The sequence below is a fragment of the Mobula hypostoma genome, chromosome 29, assembly GCF_963921235.1.
Source record: "Mobula hypostoma chromosome 29, sMobHyp1.1, whole genome shotgun sequence".
Lineage (NCBI taxonomy): Eukaryota > Metazoa > Chordata > Chondrichthyes > Myliobatiformes > Myliobatidae > Mobula > Mobula hypostoma.
In genome coordinates, this window is record NC_086125.1 from 24922984 (window position 1) to 24943000 (window position 20017).

The window sequence follows — 20017 nt, forward strand, 5'->3', positions numbered from 1 at the left end:
GGTAGATGCTGAGTTGAAATTTTCCCTAGCTGTGATGTCAAGAATGGAGGATCAGGATGTCAAAGGAAGGGGTCAGTCATAAGAGATTCTGCAGATGCTGGAAATCCAGAATAACACACAAAAGGAACTCAGCAGGTCAAGCAGCATCTATGGAAAGGAGTAAAGAGTCAACGTTTCGGATCAGGACTCACAATAGAGTTCTCTAGCTGAGGAAGCAAAACACGCAAGATGCTGGTGGAACTTCATGGGGCAGGCAGCATTTGTGAAGGGAATTGGACAGTCAATGTTACGGGTCATCTGGACTCTGTGGCAGAATAGAGGAATGGAGGCAGAAGAGACTGCAGATGCTGGAATCTGGAGCAAAAATAAACACAAGAGGAACTCAGCAGGTCAGGCACCATCTGTGGATTGAAATGGACAGTCAATATTCTGGGTCAATACCTTTCATCTAGACCAGGGGTTCCTAACCTGGAGTCCATAGACCTCTTGGTCAGTGGTAGGGGCCCATGGCATAAAAACGGTTGGGAACCCCTGATCTAGACTGATGACTCCAGATAAAGGCTCTCAATCTGTAATATTGACTGTCCATTTTCTTCCACAGATGCTGCCTTCCCCCAGCTGCTTGTTTGTTATTGCTCCAGGTTCCAGCGACTGCAGTCTCTCGTGTCTCATTTTCTCTACCCTGCTGTGGAGTCCAGATGAAGGCTCAATTGGACTGGAAATGTCGATTGTCCATACCACCTCCACAGATGCTGCCTGGCCCACAGAGGACCTCAAATAGTTAATTTTTTGCTTCCATTTCCATCATTTACAGTCTCTTGTGTCTCCAGCTTGGAAGTCCAGAACTAGTGGTCACAGTGTCAGAATAAGGGGTAAACCACTTGGTACCGGGATAAGTTGAGAGCTCTTCACCCAGATGACAATTCTGTACTTGAGAAAGCTGTACAAGCTCAGTCATTGAGACTGTTCAATACAAAGACTAATAGTGTTTTGGATATTGAGAGAATTAAGGGATATGGGGTCAGTGCAGGGGAAAAATTCTGTCTTAATCTTATTTGATAGAGATGTAAGCATGAATTGGCCCACTCCTGCTTCTGTTACTCAATCTCTTATATCATGTTTAAAACAAGTTTTGAGATGTCTTGTGGAAGGGTGGTTGCAGAACATGAGTCCTTTAGGACAATTCTCCTCTAGTAGTTCCATTAATCCAGATTCAGTCCTGATCTCAGGTAGTTCATGTTCATTCTGTGACAGAATAGGATTCCCTGGATGCTCAGCTTTCCTGCCATATCCCAACAATTGTGGATTGATAGATTAATTGGCCACTGTAAGGTGCCCCTATCATTTAGGTGAGGGATAGAATCTTAGAGGGAGGTGATGGGGAATGTAAGGAGGATAAAATGGTCGGATTGGTTATTTGGATGTAGCTCAGGTTAGGGTTAATAAACTGTGGGCATGCTATGTTGGTGCTGGAAGCCCCTAACGTATCCTCAGTCTGTGTTGGTTGTTGACACAGTCGACACCTTTCACTGTATTTTTTACAGAGTCTGAGTTTTTGTCAGAGTCCTGACGAAGGGTCTCAGCCCGAAACGTCGACTGTACCTCTTCCTAGAGATGTTGCCTGGCCTGCTGCGTTCACCAGCAACTTTGATGTGCATTGACTGTATTTTTTGATGTTTTGAAGTACATGTGATAAATAGAGTTAAGTAGAGCTAGTCTAATCTAATCTAATTTCAATGGATGCTTAATAGTCAGTTTAGACTTGGTGAGCCATTGGGCCTGTTTCCACGCTGTATCATTCCCTGACTCCAGTTAGTTTGTAGAGAGCTGTCCTGAGTCCTACAGGTCCTACAGCTGAATAGTAGAGGCTCAAAAGACCTTGGTCTATCAGGACAGGTTGGACAATTTTGATTGTTTTCTCTGGAGCATAGATAGTCAGAGACTTTTCCCTAGTGTGGAAAGGCTAAATACTAGAGAGCATAGATTTAAGGTGAGAGGAGTAAAGTTGCAAAGCAAGACTTTTTTACACAAAGAGCTGTCAGTGCTTGGCTTGTACTGCCAGGGTGGTGGTAGAAGCAGATACGATGGCAATGTACAGGTTTCCCCCACTTTCCTGTGAAACGGTTTGTAAAAGCTGGAATGTCGTAACGGAGGTGGGAGGAAATGGCAGTGCGCCGCGCGCATTCAGCTGTCCAGTGAAAATGATATCGTATCCGTTAAATAGGGGCCGTGGACAATTCTTATTTGATGGAGACAGACGTGAAAGCACAGAGGAACATCTGGCGAAATTTCTGAAACACCGGTTGGCTGCCACTGTTACTGCGCGATTGAGAATCTTCCGGAGGGTAGGCCTCAAAATCCCCGGCTTTGCCTGCTGCTGGCGACCGAGGTTGAGGTCAAATCGTTTGGATAGAGATGGTGCTCGGTACTCGGAGTCGGAGGGCTGATCAAAGCTCGAAGTTTTCGGACGACTCAGAGTCGGACTGTGGTCGGGCATGGCAGGGAGAGTTTTCTTCCTTCTCCCGTCTGCGTGAGATGTGGGACATTTGAGAGACTTTGAACTTTTTTTTTACTGTGCCATGGACTGTTCTTCATCAAGTTATGGTATTGTTGCACTGTTGTAACTATATGTTATAATTACGTGGTTTTTGTTAGTTTTTTCAGTCTTGGTCTGTCCTGTGTTTTTGTGATATCACACCGGAGGAATATTGTATCATTTCTTAATGCATGCATTACTAAATGACAATAAAAGAGGACTGTGTGTCCTCATAATCTAATCTAATCTAAAGTGAAGAAGCAATTACCATTTATTTATATGGGAAAAATTCGTGAGCGTTCGCAGACCCAAAAAATAACCTCCCAAATCATGCCAAATAACACATAAAACCTAAAATAACAGTAACATATAGTAAAAGCAGGAATGATATGGTAAATACACAGCCTATATAAAGTAGAAATACTTTTCTACAATCGTTGCCACACTGTTCTCCATAGCGAAAATCTCATGCAAGCACTCTCAGCAGAAACATTCTCTCCAGTAACCTTTAAGCTATGAAGCTGCCAAGTCATCCCAAATAACACATGAAGGTACACAGCCTATATAAAGTAGAAATAATGTATGTAGAGTGTAGTATCACTTACCGGAATCAGGAAGGCAGCGCCGAGCGCACTGATGATGGTGTGTTAGGCTGAGTCATTGGAAGCTGTCCTCGCCTCAGAATCCGATCAGACCACCCGTGACTACCGTTAAATTCCACTTTCGCAACACTTTCATCACCATCGTCCAGTGCTTCCTGCAACTTATTAAAAAGACTGACTGATTTCTCCTTAAGTATAAGAAAACTTAACGGAACACCGCGCTTTGTACACCCATCAATCCACTCAAGCAATAGACTTTCCATTTTATCCATTATTGGATGCCGACTAAGAGAAACCACTTTGCTACGAGCAGAACCAACAGTAACGTTGGCAGCTTTCAGAATTCTTTCTCTCTGCGTATAAATAGTGCAAATGGTGGATGCAGGCAAGTTCTACACGTGGGCAATGTCCTTACTTCGTTTACCACGATCGAAATGCTTAATTATGTCTAGTTTTACGCTAAGTGTAACACCCTTATGAGCTCTTTTAGGCTTTTCCGATACCTTAGAACTCATCTTGCTAACGGATACACAGAATAAATTGAGATAAAGCACGTGTTTAAGCAATGCCGGCTAGAATGCAGTTCGGGGGAAGGAGCTTGGCTGTTTGGGCACGCGCTGCCTTTTTTCGTAACGATGAAAACACCTTCTGTTAGCGAAACAGGTAACTAATGTAGGTCTTTCGTAACAGCGAGGTGTCATAAAGCGAACGTTCGGAAAACGGGGGCCACCTGTATAAGGAGCATTTATGCAGGCACATGAACAGCCAGGTCTTGGAGGGATATGGACTATTTTAATACAATAAGACCAAAAGAAATAGGCCATTCAGCCCATTGAATTTGCTTCGCCATTCTATCACGGCTGATTTATTTTCCCTCTCAACCCCATTCTCTAGCCTTCTCCCTATAGGCAGATGAGATTAATTTGTATTGGTTAGATGGCTAGTACAGAGATAATGGCCTGAATGGCCTATCCCTGTGCTGTACTATTCTATGTTTTATGATAGGCGGGCAGATGGCCGTTCTGTATTCAGCTCCTGTTTGTAATTGCGTAAGCAGGCTTGGAATGTAGAGCAACACACACAAAATGCTGGAGGAACTCAGCAGGTGAGGCAGCACCTATGGAGGGGAATAAATAGTTGATGTTTTGGGCAAAGACTCTTTATCGGGGCTGGAAAGGAAGGAGGATGAAGCCAGAATAAGAAGCTGGGGAAGAGGGGAAGGATTACAAGATGGAAGGTGATATGTGAGGGACAAGGTGTGTGGGTAGGGGAGGGAGGATGAAAGCTTTGAATGTATCTCCTGATACTTCTCGGATACTTTCCATGGTGGTGCTGTGATTCTATTCAGAGCTATTGAATTGTTATTAGGAAGCTAACTGATTCACCTCTCGGTAAAGGAACCTACAGTCATGCAGAGCAACCTTCCAGTCTCATGTATAACCTCAAAATTCCCACTGCTATTTCTTCCTCCCTCGGGTACCTACAAGCATGGTGAGGGAGCCACATTCTTCTTCACTTGCATGTGGGACCACGAATTTTGGAAGGACCTTGTGTACAATGAAGTATCTTGAAAGATCACACAGCATTTTTGTTGGCGTCGGTTCATTACTGTCACATGCTGAGTGAGATACAGTGAAAAGCTTTTGTCTCCATGCCATCCTGACAGATCATGCCAGACAAAAGTACATCAACATGGTAAAAAGGATTCAGAATCAGGTTTATCATCACTGACATATGTCGTGAAATTTGCTGTCTTGTGTACAGAAGTACAGTGCTGTACATAAAATATATTATAAATTACAATAATAAAATTATCAAGTAAGTATTGCAAAAGGAGAGAAGGATGGTGAAGTTGTGTTCATGCACCGTTTAGAAATCTGTTGGCAGAGGGGAAGATGCTGTTCCTGTCTATGGGCCCCTCTACCTCCTCTCTGATGGTAGTAACAAGAAGTGGATGCATCCCAGATGGTGAGGATGCCGCATTCTGGAGGCATCGTCTTTTGAAGGTGCCCTCGATGGTGTGGAGGCTGTTGCCTGTGGTGGAGCTGGCTGAGTCTACAACCGTCGGCAGATTTTTCTGGTCCTGTGCTGTAGCGTCACTGTTTCAAGTGGTGATACATCCAGTCAGTGTGCTCTCTATCGTGCATCTGTAGGCGCAGAGCAGAATGCAAAGTTAAGGCTGGTTTATACTTCTGCGTAGGCTCTACGCCGTAGCCTATGCCGTTGTGAGCGTTTATACTTGTGCGTTGGTGCGTCTGCGTCGCTCTGCAATTCACCACCAAAACGCTCGTTGGCGGTGGGGTTTCTATGCCACTGTGTTGAGTTTCTTTCTGTACTCCAAACAATGGCGACTGAAACTGAGCGCATCATGTTGGAGTTGGAGCTAATAAATGTTGAACAAGAGTTACTTTTATTGAAATTACTGCAACGCAGGAAAGAGAGAAGACGTTGGAGGAGATGGTGTGTACGACCATTGAACGGATTGAGGCAGAAGGAGGGTGAATTTTCTGTGCTTAGAGACACGGACGAGGAAATGCATTTCAAATATTTTTGGAAGCCGGCAGGTAGATTTAACGATTTGGTTCATTGTCTCCAAGAGATGCTACCAAGCGGACCAATGCAGTTGTTGCGGTCTGCGTCGCCATGATGCATAGTTATATTTTTGGGGAGGTGCACGTCAGGCTACGGCGTAGGGTACGCGGCTATGCCGTACCTACGGCGTAGATTTGACGCAAAAGTATAAATTGGCCTTTACAGTTTCAAAAAATTGTAGTACTGGTAGACAAAGTGCAAGGACTATAATGAGGTAGATTTTGAGATCAAGAGTTCACCTTTAACGAGTCTGCTAACAACAGGCTAGGAGCTATTATTGAGCCTTGTGATACATACTCACAAGCTTTTGTTAACTTCTGGCCATCGGGGAAGGGGGAGAAGAGAGAATGTCTGGATAATTATTTTGGTTGCTTTCCCAAGCCAGTGGGAAATAGAGGGACTAGAGGGAAGTCTGGTTTGCATGATAGATTGGGCTGCATTCACAACTCTCTACAGTATCTTGCAGCCTTGGCCATTGGTAGCTACATATGATCATTTTATGGTACCACAAGATGGCTTTGCTGGGAATTTGCTGCACAAATAGGCTTTTACCCCCTTTGGTAACAGTTGATGGAGGTAGTGAGCTGTGGCCTTCCTCTCTAAATAAAGTCAGTAGGGTCAGGGGGCAGGTAGGGGTCCTGTTTAATGTCTCATCTCAAAGACCACTTTCATTCAATGACAGAGGATTCTTCTATGGATTATAACCCGCAACCCTCAAGTGGGATTTTTATTGATGCATCATCCTATTTAGATGCATTGCGGCTTAGATTGGCAACTGCTCCACCCATGGCTGCAAAAAATTGCAGAGTTACTGACGCAGTGCAGCATATCACAGAAACCTCCACCTTGCACTTCCTTCTGCCTCGGTAAAACGTAAACGAAGATCCCATCCACCCTAGACATTCTCTCATCTCTCCTCCCATCAGGGAGAAGATACAAAACCTGAAAGCATGTACCACCAGGTTCAATGACAACTTCCACCCCACTGTTGAATGCTTTCCTAGTACAAAAGGAATGACTCTTGACCTCACATTCTCGACCTTGCATTTTATTGCCAGCCTGACTGCAGTTTCTCTGTAACTGCAACCCTTTATTCTGTATTCTGTTGTTGTTTTATCCTGTACTAACTCAATAAACCGTTATAATGAATTGATTTATATGAATAGTGCACAAGACAAGTTTGTTCGCTGTATCTCACATTCCAAGGGCAGAAATGGCTGATAGCAGAGGGCATCATTTTAAGATAATTGGTGGAAAGTATAGGCAGGATGTCAGAGGTAGGGTTTTAGTACAGAGAGGGCTGAGTGCATGGGACGCCCTGCCAGGGATGGAGGTAAATTTACTTACATTAAGGCCATTTAAGAGACTCTCATATATGCAAGTGGATGTAATAAAAATGGAGGACTATGTCGGAGGGAAGGGTTAGATTGATCTTAGAGTAGGTTAAAAGTTCAGCACAACATTGTGGGCCTGTGCTGTGCTGTACTGTTATATGTTCTATGTGACAATTATAAACCTATTTACCAATTTAACCTGGAACCTTCAGATCTAAGACAACAGTGCTACTAACTGAGCCACAGTCACACTTCACTCAGTATGTGTTTCTCTTTCACTAAGAGTGAAACAATACAGTGAGCTTGGTTTAGTATACTACTGGTGCAAGTAGATGGCTTTATAAAATATGTATGTTAATGTAAGCTCTTAAATAAAAACAGCTCCGATAAATCTTTGCACCATTTCGAGTTGCCCTCCTCCTCAAGTTTATGTTTCTGCTTGCCCTTTCTTTCCTGTCCTGGTATCTGCTGCTAAACATCCCTGCCGTAGGAAGCTCCCACTTTGACTGACCTGATCAAAATGTCCCACGGAGATAGAAAATCTACGATGGTCCCAGCTTTGGGAAATTTCCATGCCTGGAGCATGACTTCCTGACTCTTACACTCATTACCACCCTGCCTTCTTGTGAAAGCAGCATCCATCGTCAAGGACCATCACCATCTAGGTCGTGCTGTCTTCTCACTGCTGCCATCAGGAAAGGCGTACAGGAGCCTTAGGTCCCACACTGCAAGGTTCAGGAACTGTTATTACCCAGCAAGCATCAGGCTCTTGTACCAGTGTGGATAACTTCACTCGCCTCAACTCTGAACTGATTGCACAACCGGTGCGCTCTACAATACAAGTTCTTTGTATTACTTATTTACTTACTTCGTTATTATTATTTGTTGTTTTTTGTATTTGCACAGTTTGTCTTCTGCATATTGGCTGTTTCTTAGTCTTTGTGTGTAATTTTTCATTGATTCTATTCTATTTCTTCATTCTACTGTGAATACCTGCAAGAAAATGAATTTCATGGTGGTATACAGTGGCATATATGTACTTTGATAATAAATTTACTTGGAACTTCGAACTGCTTTGCCACTTTCAGGGAACCATGAACTTGCACCCCAAGATCCCTCTATACATCAGTACTCCTCAGGGTCCTGCCATGTACTGTCTACTTTTCCCATTCATGTTGATGAGAATGTGGGGAGACTAAAAAAATGGGATAGGTGTGTTGGAGTAAATGAGTTCCTGATGGTCAATGTGGACTTGGATAGGAAAATGAAGGGGCTGTTTCCAGGTTGTGTGTCTCTAAGACTCTAAAGTTACCAGGGAGCTATAATGTGGCCTGCTACATCAAGGTCAGTCAGATCATACAATATTTTAAGATACAGGAGCTGAATTAGGCCACTTGACCCATTCCATCATGGCTGATTTATTTTCCCTCTCAATCTTATTCTCCTGCCTTTTCCCTGTAACCTTGACACTCTTACAAATAAGAACCTATCAACCTCTGCTTTAAACATGCCCAGTAACTTGGTCTCTACAGCCATCTGTGGCAATGAATTTCACAGATTCAACATCCTCTAGCCCAAGAAATTCCTCCTCATCTCTGTTCTAATGGGATGTCCTATTTTCCCCCATAGTTGAAAACATCCTCCCCAAGTCTACTGTACCTAGGCTTTTCAATATTAGATAGATTTCAATGAGATCCCCCAACCATTCTTCTAAACTTACGCTCACAAAGAACTTGCAAACTCCACACACATTGTATGTGATGTCAGGGCCAATGCTATATATCATTATGACTCTAAAATTAATTGAGAGAAGTTTGATGTGGCTCACTATATCACTGTCACTCAGATCACACACTTCCTGCCACATCTGATTCCTGATAGTATCCATGCTCACCCTCTACTCTTGAGAATGTATCCCAGCAGTACAGTTCACCCTTAGAGGCATCAAAATCCTTGGGCTACATCCTCTCCAAAAGGACCAACTCTCCATGGGGTGAAGATCCATGGGTGCTCATTGTTTATGAGCCTAGACACAGACCATTAAGAAGCATCACTTCTTAACCTAATCCTGCTTTCACCAGCCTCTTACTTGGGAAAAAAGGACACAAATAGATCTGAATAAAAGTAGCAATTAGGATTCAAGAACTGAAATACCATGTATATTAACAAAATAACCACTTCCTATTCTTATATCATTACTCTTGTACCGTAGCCATGCATCAGCAGTTTCTAACAGAATTAACGAGAGTGTGATCAGGAATGAGAATGAAAATGTTTTTGTCTTTCTATAGACAGTGACATTGAAGCCGCATCTTTGTTCTTTCCCCCCATCCTGCACAAAACCGGTGCCCACTTCTACAGCCCTGTCAGCCATTCTGAGAGTTAGTCTTTATATTGAGGAAACTTGAATTGGTTTGGTCTACATTGAGGCAGTTATGCAGTGGGAGAGGAGAGAGAGGGAGGGGCAACGTGAGGGAGAGATATAGAGAGGGGGAAAGAGATACTGTAAAGAGAAGGATGGAGAAGAAATTGCGGAGAGAGGAAGAGAAAAATAGATGGGAGAGAGATTACAGAGAGAGGGGAAGAGAATGAGAGAATGATAGGGAGGGAGGAGAGTGAGAAAGGAGAGAGATGGAGAGGGGGTGAGAAATAGAGAGGGAAAGAGGGAGAGAGTCATAGAGAGGGAGGAAGGGAGGGATAGAGGAGGAGAGAGTAAGAGAGATAAAGTGGCAGAGAGAGAGGCAGGGAAAGAGAAAGAAATCTTTCCCGTGATTTTTTTGCCTTGCCCTCCCATGGAGAAGGACTGTCAACTAGAAACAAATGCTGCCTGAAGTGATATTGCCCTGGTAGACTGTGTGTCAGTTCCGATGTAAACTGAACGTATGCAGCCATCTCCACACCAGTACACACTTTATCTAATCACCAAATTCCAGTCTACCAAATCACTTCCCATTCTTTCCCATGATGTAGAATTCCAGCACAATAAGTCATTACCACCCGGGGTCCTATCACACATCTTGTTCCCCTGATCAATGCTCGATTACTGAATGCTTTTAGCAGTGCCGTCACGAGTTGAGTAAGATGTTCTCCTACGGAGATGTCTGTCCGTCAGTCCTCGGGTGGCTGCAGGGGCCAATCCAGGATCTACATATTCTGGTGCAGTGCGGACACTAGTAAGTGGTGGCTGTGGTTAGGGGTTGGGTCTTTTGGTTGTTAATTCTCTCCTTTCACGGCTGTTCTCTCAGGCGCAGTGGAAGTTGCTGTCATGTAGGTCTGCTCCTTGAGTGCATCTGTTGAGTGCAATGCCTTCCCAGTTTTTAGATGTAATGTTGAATTTTGTCAGCCTGATTTTGATGTTGTCGTTGAAGCATCTTGTTTGCCCACCAGGCGCATGCTGGTTTTCCTTCAAATGGGAGTAAAGGATCTGTCTGGGGAGATGTGAGTTAGGCATTCAGATGACATGACCTATCCATCTCGGAGATGAATGTCTTCTTCAAAGTGAGCTTGATATCACTGTCATCCTCATACTGAAGCTTCATAATGACGATGATGACTTTGTTCTTGGCCGTGAACTGGTTGAGGTTGAAAAGCCTGTTGTCCATTTTGTACATAAGTGACAGGTCCTGGCCGGCGATGTGAAGGATGCAGCAATAAAGATGGCAAATAAACTGGGCACAATGATACAGCCCTGTACGACTCCTGTACTGACAGTGAGGGGTTCTGACTCAGCCCCACTGTTGCTGAGTACTGTGGCTGATATGCCATAATGCAGTAGCCTCAGTATTTGTAAGTGGTTGTCAGGACAGCCATGTCTTGATATTATACACCAAAGAACTTGGCAGTCTACTGTATCAAATGTTTTTGTCAGATCTATGAAGGCCAAGTACAAGGGTTGCCTTTGTTTGTGGCATTTTTCCTGTAACTGGAATGCTGTGAAGATCATGTCTGAACTACCTCTAGATGGTCAGAAACCACACTGTGATTCACAGAGTACTCCTTCAAATAGTGGAAGGAGTCAGTTGACAAGGATACACGCAAGTACTTTGTATGTTGTTGACAGGAGGGAGATGCCTCTGCAATTACCAAAATCTGCCTTGACTCCCTTCTTGAATATGGTCACTGTCAGTGCATCCCTGAGCTGTGAGGGTAGTTGATCCTTTTCCCCGACCATCAGGAGCAGGGTGTGTACGTGGTGCCGGGGTGCGAGTGCAAGGTTCCACTTTCCTCAAGGATCTCTGCAGGGATTCCATCAGAAACAGTGGCTTTGTTGTTTTTCAGGGTCCTGGTGGCATATGGACCTCTTCCATACTGGCACGTTTCCCCCATGTGTTCTCTCACAGATTTCTAGAGGATTTGGTTAGTAACTTCTGGTTCAGCAGTGCTGTCGTGGTTAAGAAGTTCTTGAAAGTGCTGTCTCCATTGGTCATTGATATCCTTCCTATCCTTTAGGAAGTTCTTCCCATCCTTTGAGTGTAGGGAGTTTAATCCAAAGTGACTTGGACCATGGACTGCTTTGGAGGCACTGAATAAGTCTCTTGTGTCATCAGAGTCTGCCAGTCTCTGGATTTCCAGGACTTTCTCAGTCCACCAAGAATTCTTTAGCTCCCTCCACATGCAGTGGACTTTTACCTTGGCTCTGGAGTACGCTTCTCTTTTGACCTTGCTGCTGTTGTCATTCTGCGATGCACAAAAGGCTTTCTTTTTCTTGGAGATAAGTTCTATGTCCATGTCATTATCTTCAAACCGATCCTGATGTTATCTGGACTTAAGCCCAGGGATGTTTTTACAGGTATTGAGGATCGTTGATTTAAGCAGATCCCAGTGTTCTTTGATATCCTCCAGATATCCCTGTTGGAGGTTTTCCCTAAACGAGGTCTGCAGATGCTGCTGGGTGGCAGAGTCAATCAGGCTCTTGAGATTTAGTCTTGGCCTGGTTTGCTCCTTATGAACCTTCCTCTTTTTCATGAGTCTAGTGGATATGGTGGGGCAGATCAGGCAATGATCTGTCCCAATCATAGCCCTTGTGATATTCACATCATGGCACTCTCCAGCTTAGACTATGATCGTGGGTGCTGCCAAGATGCCTTGAATTTATTTTTCTGGTGAAAGAGAGTGGTGATCAGCATAAATGATAAGTAGTACTCCACTTGAGTTGATGTTGCCAATGCCTTCCTTTCCTATGGTATTCCTCCAAAGGTTGAAGTCCCGACCAACCCTGGCATTGAAGTTCCCTAAGAGAATTATCATGTCTTCCTTGGGGATGTTCGGCGGTGTCACATCTAGGCAAGTGTAGAAGACCTCTTTTTCGTACTCATGTGAGTCCAGAGTTGGTGCATGAGCACTCACAACAGTTGCTGTCTGATTGTTGGCAAGCTCCAAATGGATTGTCGTCACTGACCCTTGCAGGAAGTTCAGTTCAAAGGGTTGACTGGCTGGCTGGTTCTTTATTGCAAACCCAGCACCGTGGATGCTGGGCTCGTCAGCTGCCTCCCTTTCCCGAAGAGGGTGTAACCACCCTTCTCTCCCTCAGTTGCCCTTCATCTGAGCGGCTGGGTTAATCTAGCATCTCCTCAGTTCTCTGGCGATGATCACAGTTTTCCTCTCTTGTCAATCACTGGTTGCACTCACTTATCAGAGTGCACAAACTCCAGGCTTCAAAGGCCTTTTGTTTCAGGTGATTCCTCTGGATGCAGTAATCCCGTCAGGAGGTTGAGGCAGGCTATTTCTAGGAGGCCTTTTCCAGCCCCTTTCCCGAGTGGGGTGTGCAGCGTGGATCCTAAACAGGATTGCTCGGTTGTGGGTGCATCTGCCGAAGGGCTCCTTCTGCCTCAGTCCAGGAGCTCAGCGACTGAATCAAACATCCACTACCCAATGTGCCAGCTCATGGCTAGGGGCTTCCAGACCTCACAAACCTGCCCCCTCCACCACCGACTGATCACCGCGGAACTTAATCCAGGATGTCAGGGTGTATTCCCTTAACGGAGGATGTCTGTGTATGACTTTGTTAAACACAGGGACGGTGATGCACAGGCAGCCACTACTCAGTCTGTGGCAGATCACGGTCAGGGTCCACTGGCAAATAGTGCAAAATCACAGCCTTCCTTTGCATTCGCTGATGTTGTGATGTGTTATCTTCAGCCAACTCCACTGTTGAGGTCTGGTTGGATCGCTCTTTGTCTGGAACGTCCCCCTTAACCGTACCACCATGGGTGACCCTACCAGGAGCTAAACTCCAGCCGGCATCACTCTCAGGAACTCAGGAAGTCACAAGCTTCACCACAACAAGGTAACAATCCCTGGATGTACAACCTGCTTTCAGTACACTGAGTATAACCAGTAGCCCGTCTACCTTCTCCTAACAGTCACAGAATTAGATCCAATTTTCCACAATAGCGTTGAGGATAAACCACTGGGTGTACCATCAAATTATTTTAAATCGCAGAAAATGTTGATAGACCTTCCAAATACAGGCAGTTTCTATCTCATTTGACCATTTAAAACATTCCTTCCTTCATAGAATCATAGAACCTTACAGCATAGAAACAAGCCCTTCGGCTCATCTAGTCCTCGCCGAACTTAATCTGCCGGACCATACCCCTTACCATATCCCTCCACAACCCTCCCATCCATGTACCTATCCAAATTTCTCTAACGTGAACCACTTCTGTTGGCAGCTCATTCCACAATCTTTCCAACCTCTGTGTGAAGAAGTTCCCCTTCATGTTCCCCTTAAACATTTCACCTTTCACCCTTAACTCATGACCTCTAGTTCTAGTCTCACCCAACCTCAATGAAAAAGCCTGCTTGTTTTTTTACCCTATCTAGACCCACATAATTTTGTATATCTCTATCAAATGTCCCCTCATTCTCCTATGCTCTAGGGAATAAAGTCCCTACTCATTCAACTAATTCCCTATAACAAAGGTTCTCAAGTCCTGGCAACATCCATGTAAGTTTTCTCTGCACTCTTTCAGTCTTATTGATATCTTTCCTGGAGGTAGGTGACCAGAACTGCACAATAATGCTCCAAATTAGGTCTCACCAAGGTGAGGAGAAGAGGTGTGAGGCCAGAATGGAGAATGGAAGAAGAGGGAAGGGGGAGGGGAAAACAGAATTACCGGGAGGAGAAATTGATGTTCATGGCATCAGGTTGGAGGCTACCTAGACTGAATATGACGCGTTGCTCCTCCATGCTGGGCGTGGCCTCGTTGTGGCAAAGGAGGAGCCATGGACTGACATGCCGGAAGAAGAATGGGCATGGGAATTAAAAAATGGTTGGCCATTGGGAAATTCCACTTTCGGCAGATGGAGCGGAGGTGCTTGACAAAGCTGTCCCCCAATTTACATCTGGTCTCACTAATGTAGAGGAGGCCACCTCGAAAGCTCTGGAACACCAAATGGACAAGGGAATCAGGGATGGAACGATCCCTTCGGAAAGCGGAGAGTTGGTGGGTGGGGGGAGGTAAAGCAGAGGGTGTGGGTTCTAGCTGTGATGTCACTTTCGAAGAACGATGGATCTCTAACCCCAGATCGCTCTGATCTACCGCACTCCTCAGTGCTCTACCACTCACCGTGTAAGTCCCACCCTGGTTTGTCCTTGTGAAGTGCAACACCTCGCACTTGTCTGCATTAAATTCCATCTGCCATTTTTCAGCCCATTTTTCCAGCAGGTCTTGATCCTGCTCTGCTAGCCTTCCTCGCTGCCCACCACGTCCCCCAATTTACTGATCCAGTTTACCACCTTATCATCGAGATCATTGACACAGATGACAAACAACAATGGACTCAGCACCGATCCCTGCGGCACTCCACCAGTCACGGGCCTCCAGCTAGAGAGGCAACCATCCACTACAACTCCCTGGCTTCTCCCTCGAAGCCAATGACTAATCCAGTTCACTACCTCTCCAGGCTTTCTGTCTGATTACATTCCTAGAATGCATTGCTGCTTTAACGATGTTATATAAATCCAAGTTTTTTGTTGTTTATTTTATAGTGAATGAGACGAGGGAGGATGTGCACTCACGTACAGCTCTCCTGTTGTTATACCACCATGGGCGTTTGATTGCTCACTCTGATGTCTTAATTGATTGGTCATTTGCTATTTGGAACAGTGGCCATTCAACTATGAGGTTCAAGTTCAAATTTAATGGTCACTTACCCATACATGAATACCCATGAATACAGCCAAATGAAACAGCATTATTCTGCTAACAGGACAAAAATAACAAGAGAATAGAATGTGCATTTAGGTCCACATCAGAGTGCATTCCCTTCCTGCTTCGCCCTAGCACTGAAAAGGTATTTGTGGCTGTTAGACCATCCAGTCTGTGACATATTTATGGAAGACATGATCTGACAGCGGACAGTCAAGGCAGTGTTATAGATTTTCAGATTATCGGGCCAAAAAGGGTTGTGGGAATCAGGCAGGAAGGAGGAGCTGAAGCTGAAACAAAGATTAAAGTTCAAAGTATGAAGTATCCTTATCATCAAAGTGCATCTTTGTCACCAGGGAGTACCCAGAGATTCGTTTTCTTGCAGGCATTCACAGTAGAACAAAGAATACAAAAGAATCAATTAAAAACTACGCACAAAAGCAGACAAGCAGCCAATGCACAAAAGAAGCCGAAACGTGCAAATTAAAAAATAATGATAATAATAATAGTGGTTGTCCATCATGTCCGACGATGACAGGAAACCCATGCAGGATAGTTTTTAAAATGGAAAAGCCATTGCACTAGAGAAGGTCCATTCTCCCGACATCAGAATTCCACATCAGTGGTATGAACAAGCGTCACAAACTGGGGTCTTCATTGGCTGCAGTGGATGACCAGGGTGTCTTCTATGCCTTTGCTCTCCAAGGTGCGTTGCAGTACCGCCTTCCTGGCTGCTGGATCTCACTGCAGATCTCATTGCTCAGTCTTCTTGATGTAACTTCGCATGCTAGGACAAGCATGACCCTATCCCACCAGGAGTGAGGCTGCCAGCTACCCTCACCTGCTTTATCCTGACTGTCGCAGTGGTGTACCGGGCTGCGGCCGCTGTCGAATGCAAACAGTTACTTGGAACCGTAGGTGAGGGCTGAATGTCCAGTGGGAACCAAAGGTGAGTGTGCTGCCCCAAGATGGACACAGTAAGCCCCTTCACCAGTGGTGCTATCCCTCCATGGATACCCTGTACACCCTCAAAATAAATAGATAAATAATAGAGATGAATAAATAAACAAACAGATAGATAGACAGATAAATAAATAGAAAAATCAAGCAAGCAAACTGAGGACAGGAGTTGTAGAGTGTTAAAAATTAAGTCCATAGGTCGTGTCCAGTTTGTTGAGTAAAGTTAGTGAAGATCCGCTCTGATCTTGGTGAGCAGGTTTGAAGGTTGCGAGCCTATCCCTGTTTCTCTGTCTTACTAACACTAGGTTCCTATGTTCCTGAAAGGCCATGAATGACATGAAGCTGTAGAGCAGCCAGCTGCAGATAATATTCAGTGTGTGATCTCACAACAGCCACTCCTCAGATCAGGTCTCAGAAGAGTTTGAATTTGTGTGTCAACTTTCACACCTGAACGAAATCCCAAAGTCAACGCGTGTGTGAATCTGTGTGGGCAGTGTTTTAGTGTATGGAACTCAGCAGCCAATTTTCACACTGCGATGTCTCACAAACTGCAGCATAACAATAAATTGTACTTTATTAATTTAGGTCCTAGTCTTAATTGATTGATTGATCGACTAATTAATTTTAGAATGTGGTTGTCACTTTGCAGCAACTCAATGCATAAAAGCATGCAAACATAGAAACATAGAAACATAGAAAATAGGTGCAGGAGTAGGCCATTCGGCCCTTCGAGCCTGCACCGCCATTTATTATGATCATGGCTGATCATCCAACTCAGAACCCAGCCTTCCCTCCATACCCCCTGACCCCTGTAGCCACAAGGGCCATATCTAACTTCCTTTTAAACATAGCTAATGAACTGGCCTCAACAGTTTGCTGTGGCAGAGAATTCCACAGATTCACCACTCTCTGTGTGAAGAAGTTTTTCCTAACCTCGGTCCTAAAAGGCTTCCCCTCTATCCTCAAACTGTGACCCCTCGTTCTAGACCTCCCCAACATCGGGAACAATCTTCCTGCATCTAGCCTGTCCAATCCCTTTAGGATCTTATACGTTTCAATCAGATCCCCCCTCAATCTTCTAAATTCCAACGAGTACAAGCCCAGTTCATCCAGTCTTTCTTCATATGAAAGACCTGCCATCCCAGGAATCAATCTGGTGAACCTTCTTTGTACTCCCTCTATGGCAAAGATGTCTTTCCTCAGATTGGTTAAGAGGTTCAGTTGTTGTTCAGACTAATCATCAGAACAGGGAAGAAATATGACGTAAGTGACTTCAACTGTGAAATGATTGTTGGTGCCAGATGGGTGGTTTGAGTATCTCAGAAACTGCTGATCTCCTGGGATTTTCATGCACAACAATAATTTACAGAGAATGGTGAAAAACGAAACATCCAGTGAGTGGCAGTTCTGTTTGGTGAAAATGCCTTGTTTTTGAGAGAGGTTAGAGGAGAATGGTTCAAGCTGACTGGAAGGTAACAGTCACTCAAATAACCCACATGCTACATGCTATGTAAGAGACAGATTTCTAGATCAGCATGTTAAAGAGTCAACAAGAGAGCCAGCTACTATACTGTGCATAAAGATAGGGTTAGTTAATATTCTGGTCGTTAAGGGCCCTTTAGAGATCATAATAATCTTATATCAGAATTGAACAAAGTTTCATTCAATCTGAAACCAGGGTCTTAAAACTAAACAAAGCATACTACGAAGATGTGAGGTACCAGTGGCTGTGACAGACTGGGAAACTGCATTAACAGGTATGTCAATAAATCCCTTTTAAGGCACAAAAATTACAACAGGAAAAGTACTCCAGTCATTGCTGATAAGTGAATGTAAAGATAATACAAAATCAAAGGAAATGTTCTACAATACTCTTAAAAATAAAACAACATAGGATACATGAAAATAGGAGCAGGGGTAGGCCCCTCAAGTCTGCCCCACCATTCAATAACAATTGCTACACCTCCCCCCTCACTACCATTCAGGGCCCCAAACAGTCTTTTCAGGTGGGGCAACACTTCACCCGTGAGTCTGTTGGAGTCATATACTGTGTCCGGTGTTCCCGTTGTGGCCTCCTGTGTATCAGTGAAACCCAAAGTAGATTGGGAGACTGCCTCACTGAGCACCTATATCTTTACTCTGTCTGCCAAAAAAAAGCGGGATCTCCCAGTGGCTGCCCATTTTAATTCCAGTTCTCTTTCCCATTCCGATCTGTCGTGATGAGGCCACACATAGGTTGGAGGAACAACACCTTATACTATTTCTGGGTAGCCTCCAGCCTGATGGCATGAACATCAATTCCATCAATATCATGAACTTCTGGTAATGCGTCCCCCCATCTCCTTCACCATTCCCTATCCCTTTTTCCCTCTCTCACCTTATCTCCTTGCCCGCCCATTGCCTCCCTCTGGTGTTCCTTTTCTCCCATGGCCTTCTGTCCTCTTCTATCAGACTCCCCCTTCTACGGCCCTGTACCTCTTTCACCAATCAACTTCCCAGCTCTTTACTTGATCCCTCCCCTTTCAGATTTCACCGATCGCCTTGTGTTTCTCTCCCCTCCTCCCACCTTTTAATTCTACTCCTCAGCTTTTTTTTCTCCAGTCCTGCCGAAGGGTCTCGGCCCGAAACGTCGACTGTAATCTTTCCCATTGATGCTGCCTGGCCTGTTGAGTTCCCCCAGCGTTTTGTGTGTGTTGCTTGGATTTCCAGTACTGTATCTGCAGATTTTCTCTTGTTCGCAATATAATCCTGGCCGATCTTTGCTGGCTCAACACCTCTTTTCTGTCAGTTCCCTACAATCTTCAGTTCCTTGGTCTTTCAAATATTTAACAGTGTCCTCTTTAAGCGTATCTAATGATATGGCCTCCACCGCTCTCGGGGCAGAGAATTCCAAAGATTTACTACCTTTGAGAGACGATTTTATGCACCTCAGTTTTAAATGAACAGACCCTCATTTTGTAAATGCCCTCTTATTTTCAACTCTAACACAAGTGAAATTCTCTGAACATCTACACTGTATCTCTGTTTTCCCCTCTTCCATTGGGCAGAAGATACAAAAGCCTGAAAGCACGTAGCACCAGGGTCGAGGACAGCTTCTACCCCGCTGTTATCAGAATCTTGAACAGACCTTTTGTACGGTAAGATGGATTCTTGGCCTTACAGTCTACCTCATTGTGATCTTGCATTTAATTGTTTACCTGCACCGCAACTTTTTTAGTTGTGTTTACATTTTATTCTGCATTGTTCTTTTTTTTAACCTTATTGTACCTCAATGCACTATAAACAGTATGCAAGACAGGCTATCACTGGATCTTGGTATCTGTGACAATAACAAATAATACCAGTGCCAATCTCCTTAGCATTTTAGAATAAGATAACTCCTTATTCTTCTAAAAATGAGCATGTGCACCATCCCTCTTCCTGAATTTGGTGACAAGCTCTTATGCTGACATTGAGGAAAAGGTTGTTGTCATGACACCATGCTACTAAGTTATCTATCTCCTTCCTGTGCTCTGTCTTGTTTGAGGTTCAGCGCACTGCAGGACGTATCATCTGCAAACTTGTAAGTGGAGTCAGAACCCAACTCTTTTGATAGGGCAGCCCTTTCATTCCAGAAATGAGCTTGGTGGACCTCCAATATTACTCTAATCTCTAGGATTGGGAGAAGTTCAGAATTCCACAAAGAGAAACTAAGGGAAAGGTCCGTTGCATCCGGAGTTTCTCCCAGTTAGCGGACAATTTCCCTCCACGCCTCTCTGACGTAGTGGGGAACCGCGTACGAGGCAAGTTACAGCAGTGCCTTCTGCCGGGTGAGTTTCCAAAGAGAGCACCAGCTCGTAA

At 44.5% G+C, this 20017-nt stretch overlaps 1 protein-coding gene across 6 annotated transcripts in view; it reads left to right on the plus strand.

Annotated features, from left to right (window-relative positions):
- Positions 1-20017, plus strand: part of LOC134339258 (transcription activator BRG1) — a 169750-nt gene that overhangs the window by 37718 nt on the left and 112015 nt on the right. For 3 of the 6 annotated variants that reach the window (XM_063035613.1, XM_063035619.1, XM_063035618.1), the window contains exons 2-3: positions 13203-13350; positions 19225-19314. The exons of 1 other annotated variant lie outside the window; for it this stretch is intronic. The gene's annotated coding sequence lies outside the window, so the exon portion shown is untranslated. The remainder of the gene's footprint in view (positions 1-13202; positions 13351-19224; positions 19315-20017) is intronic. 2 more of the 6 variants (XM_063035617.1, XM_063035616.1) reach the window with 1 other exon arrangement.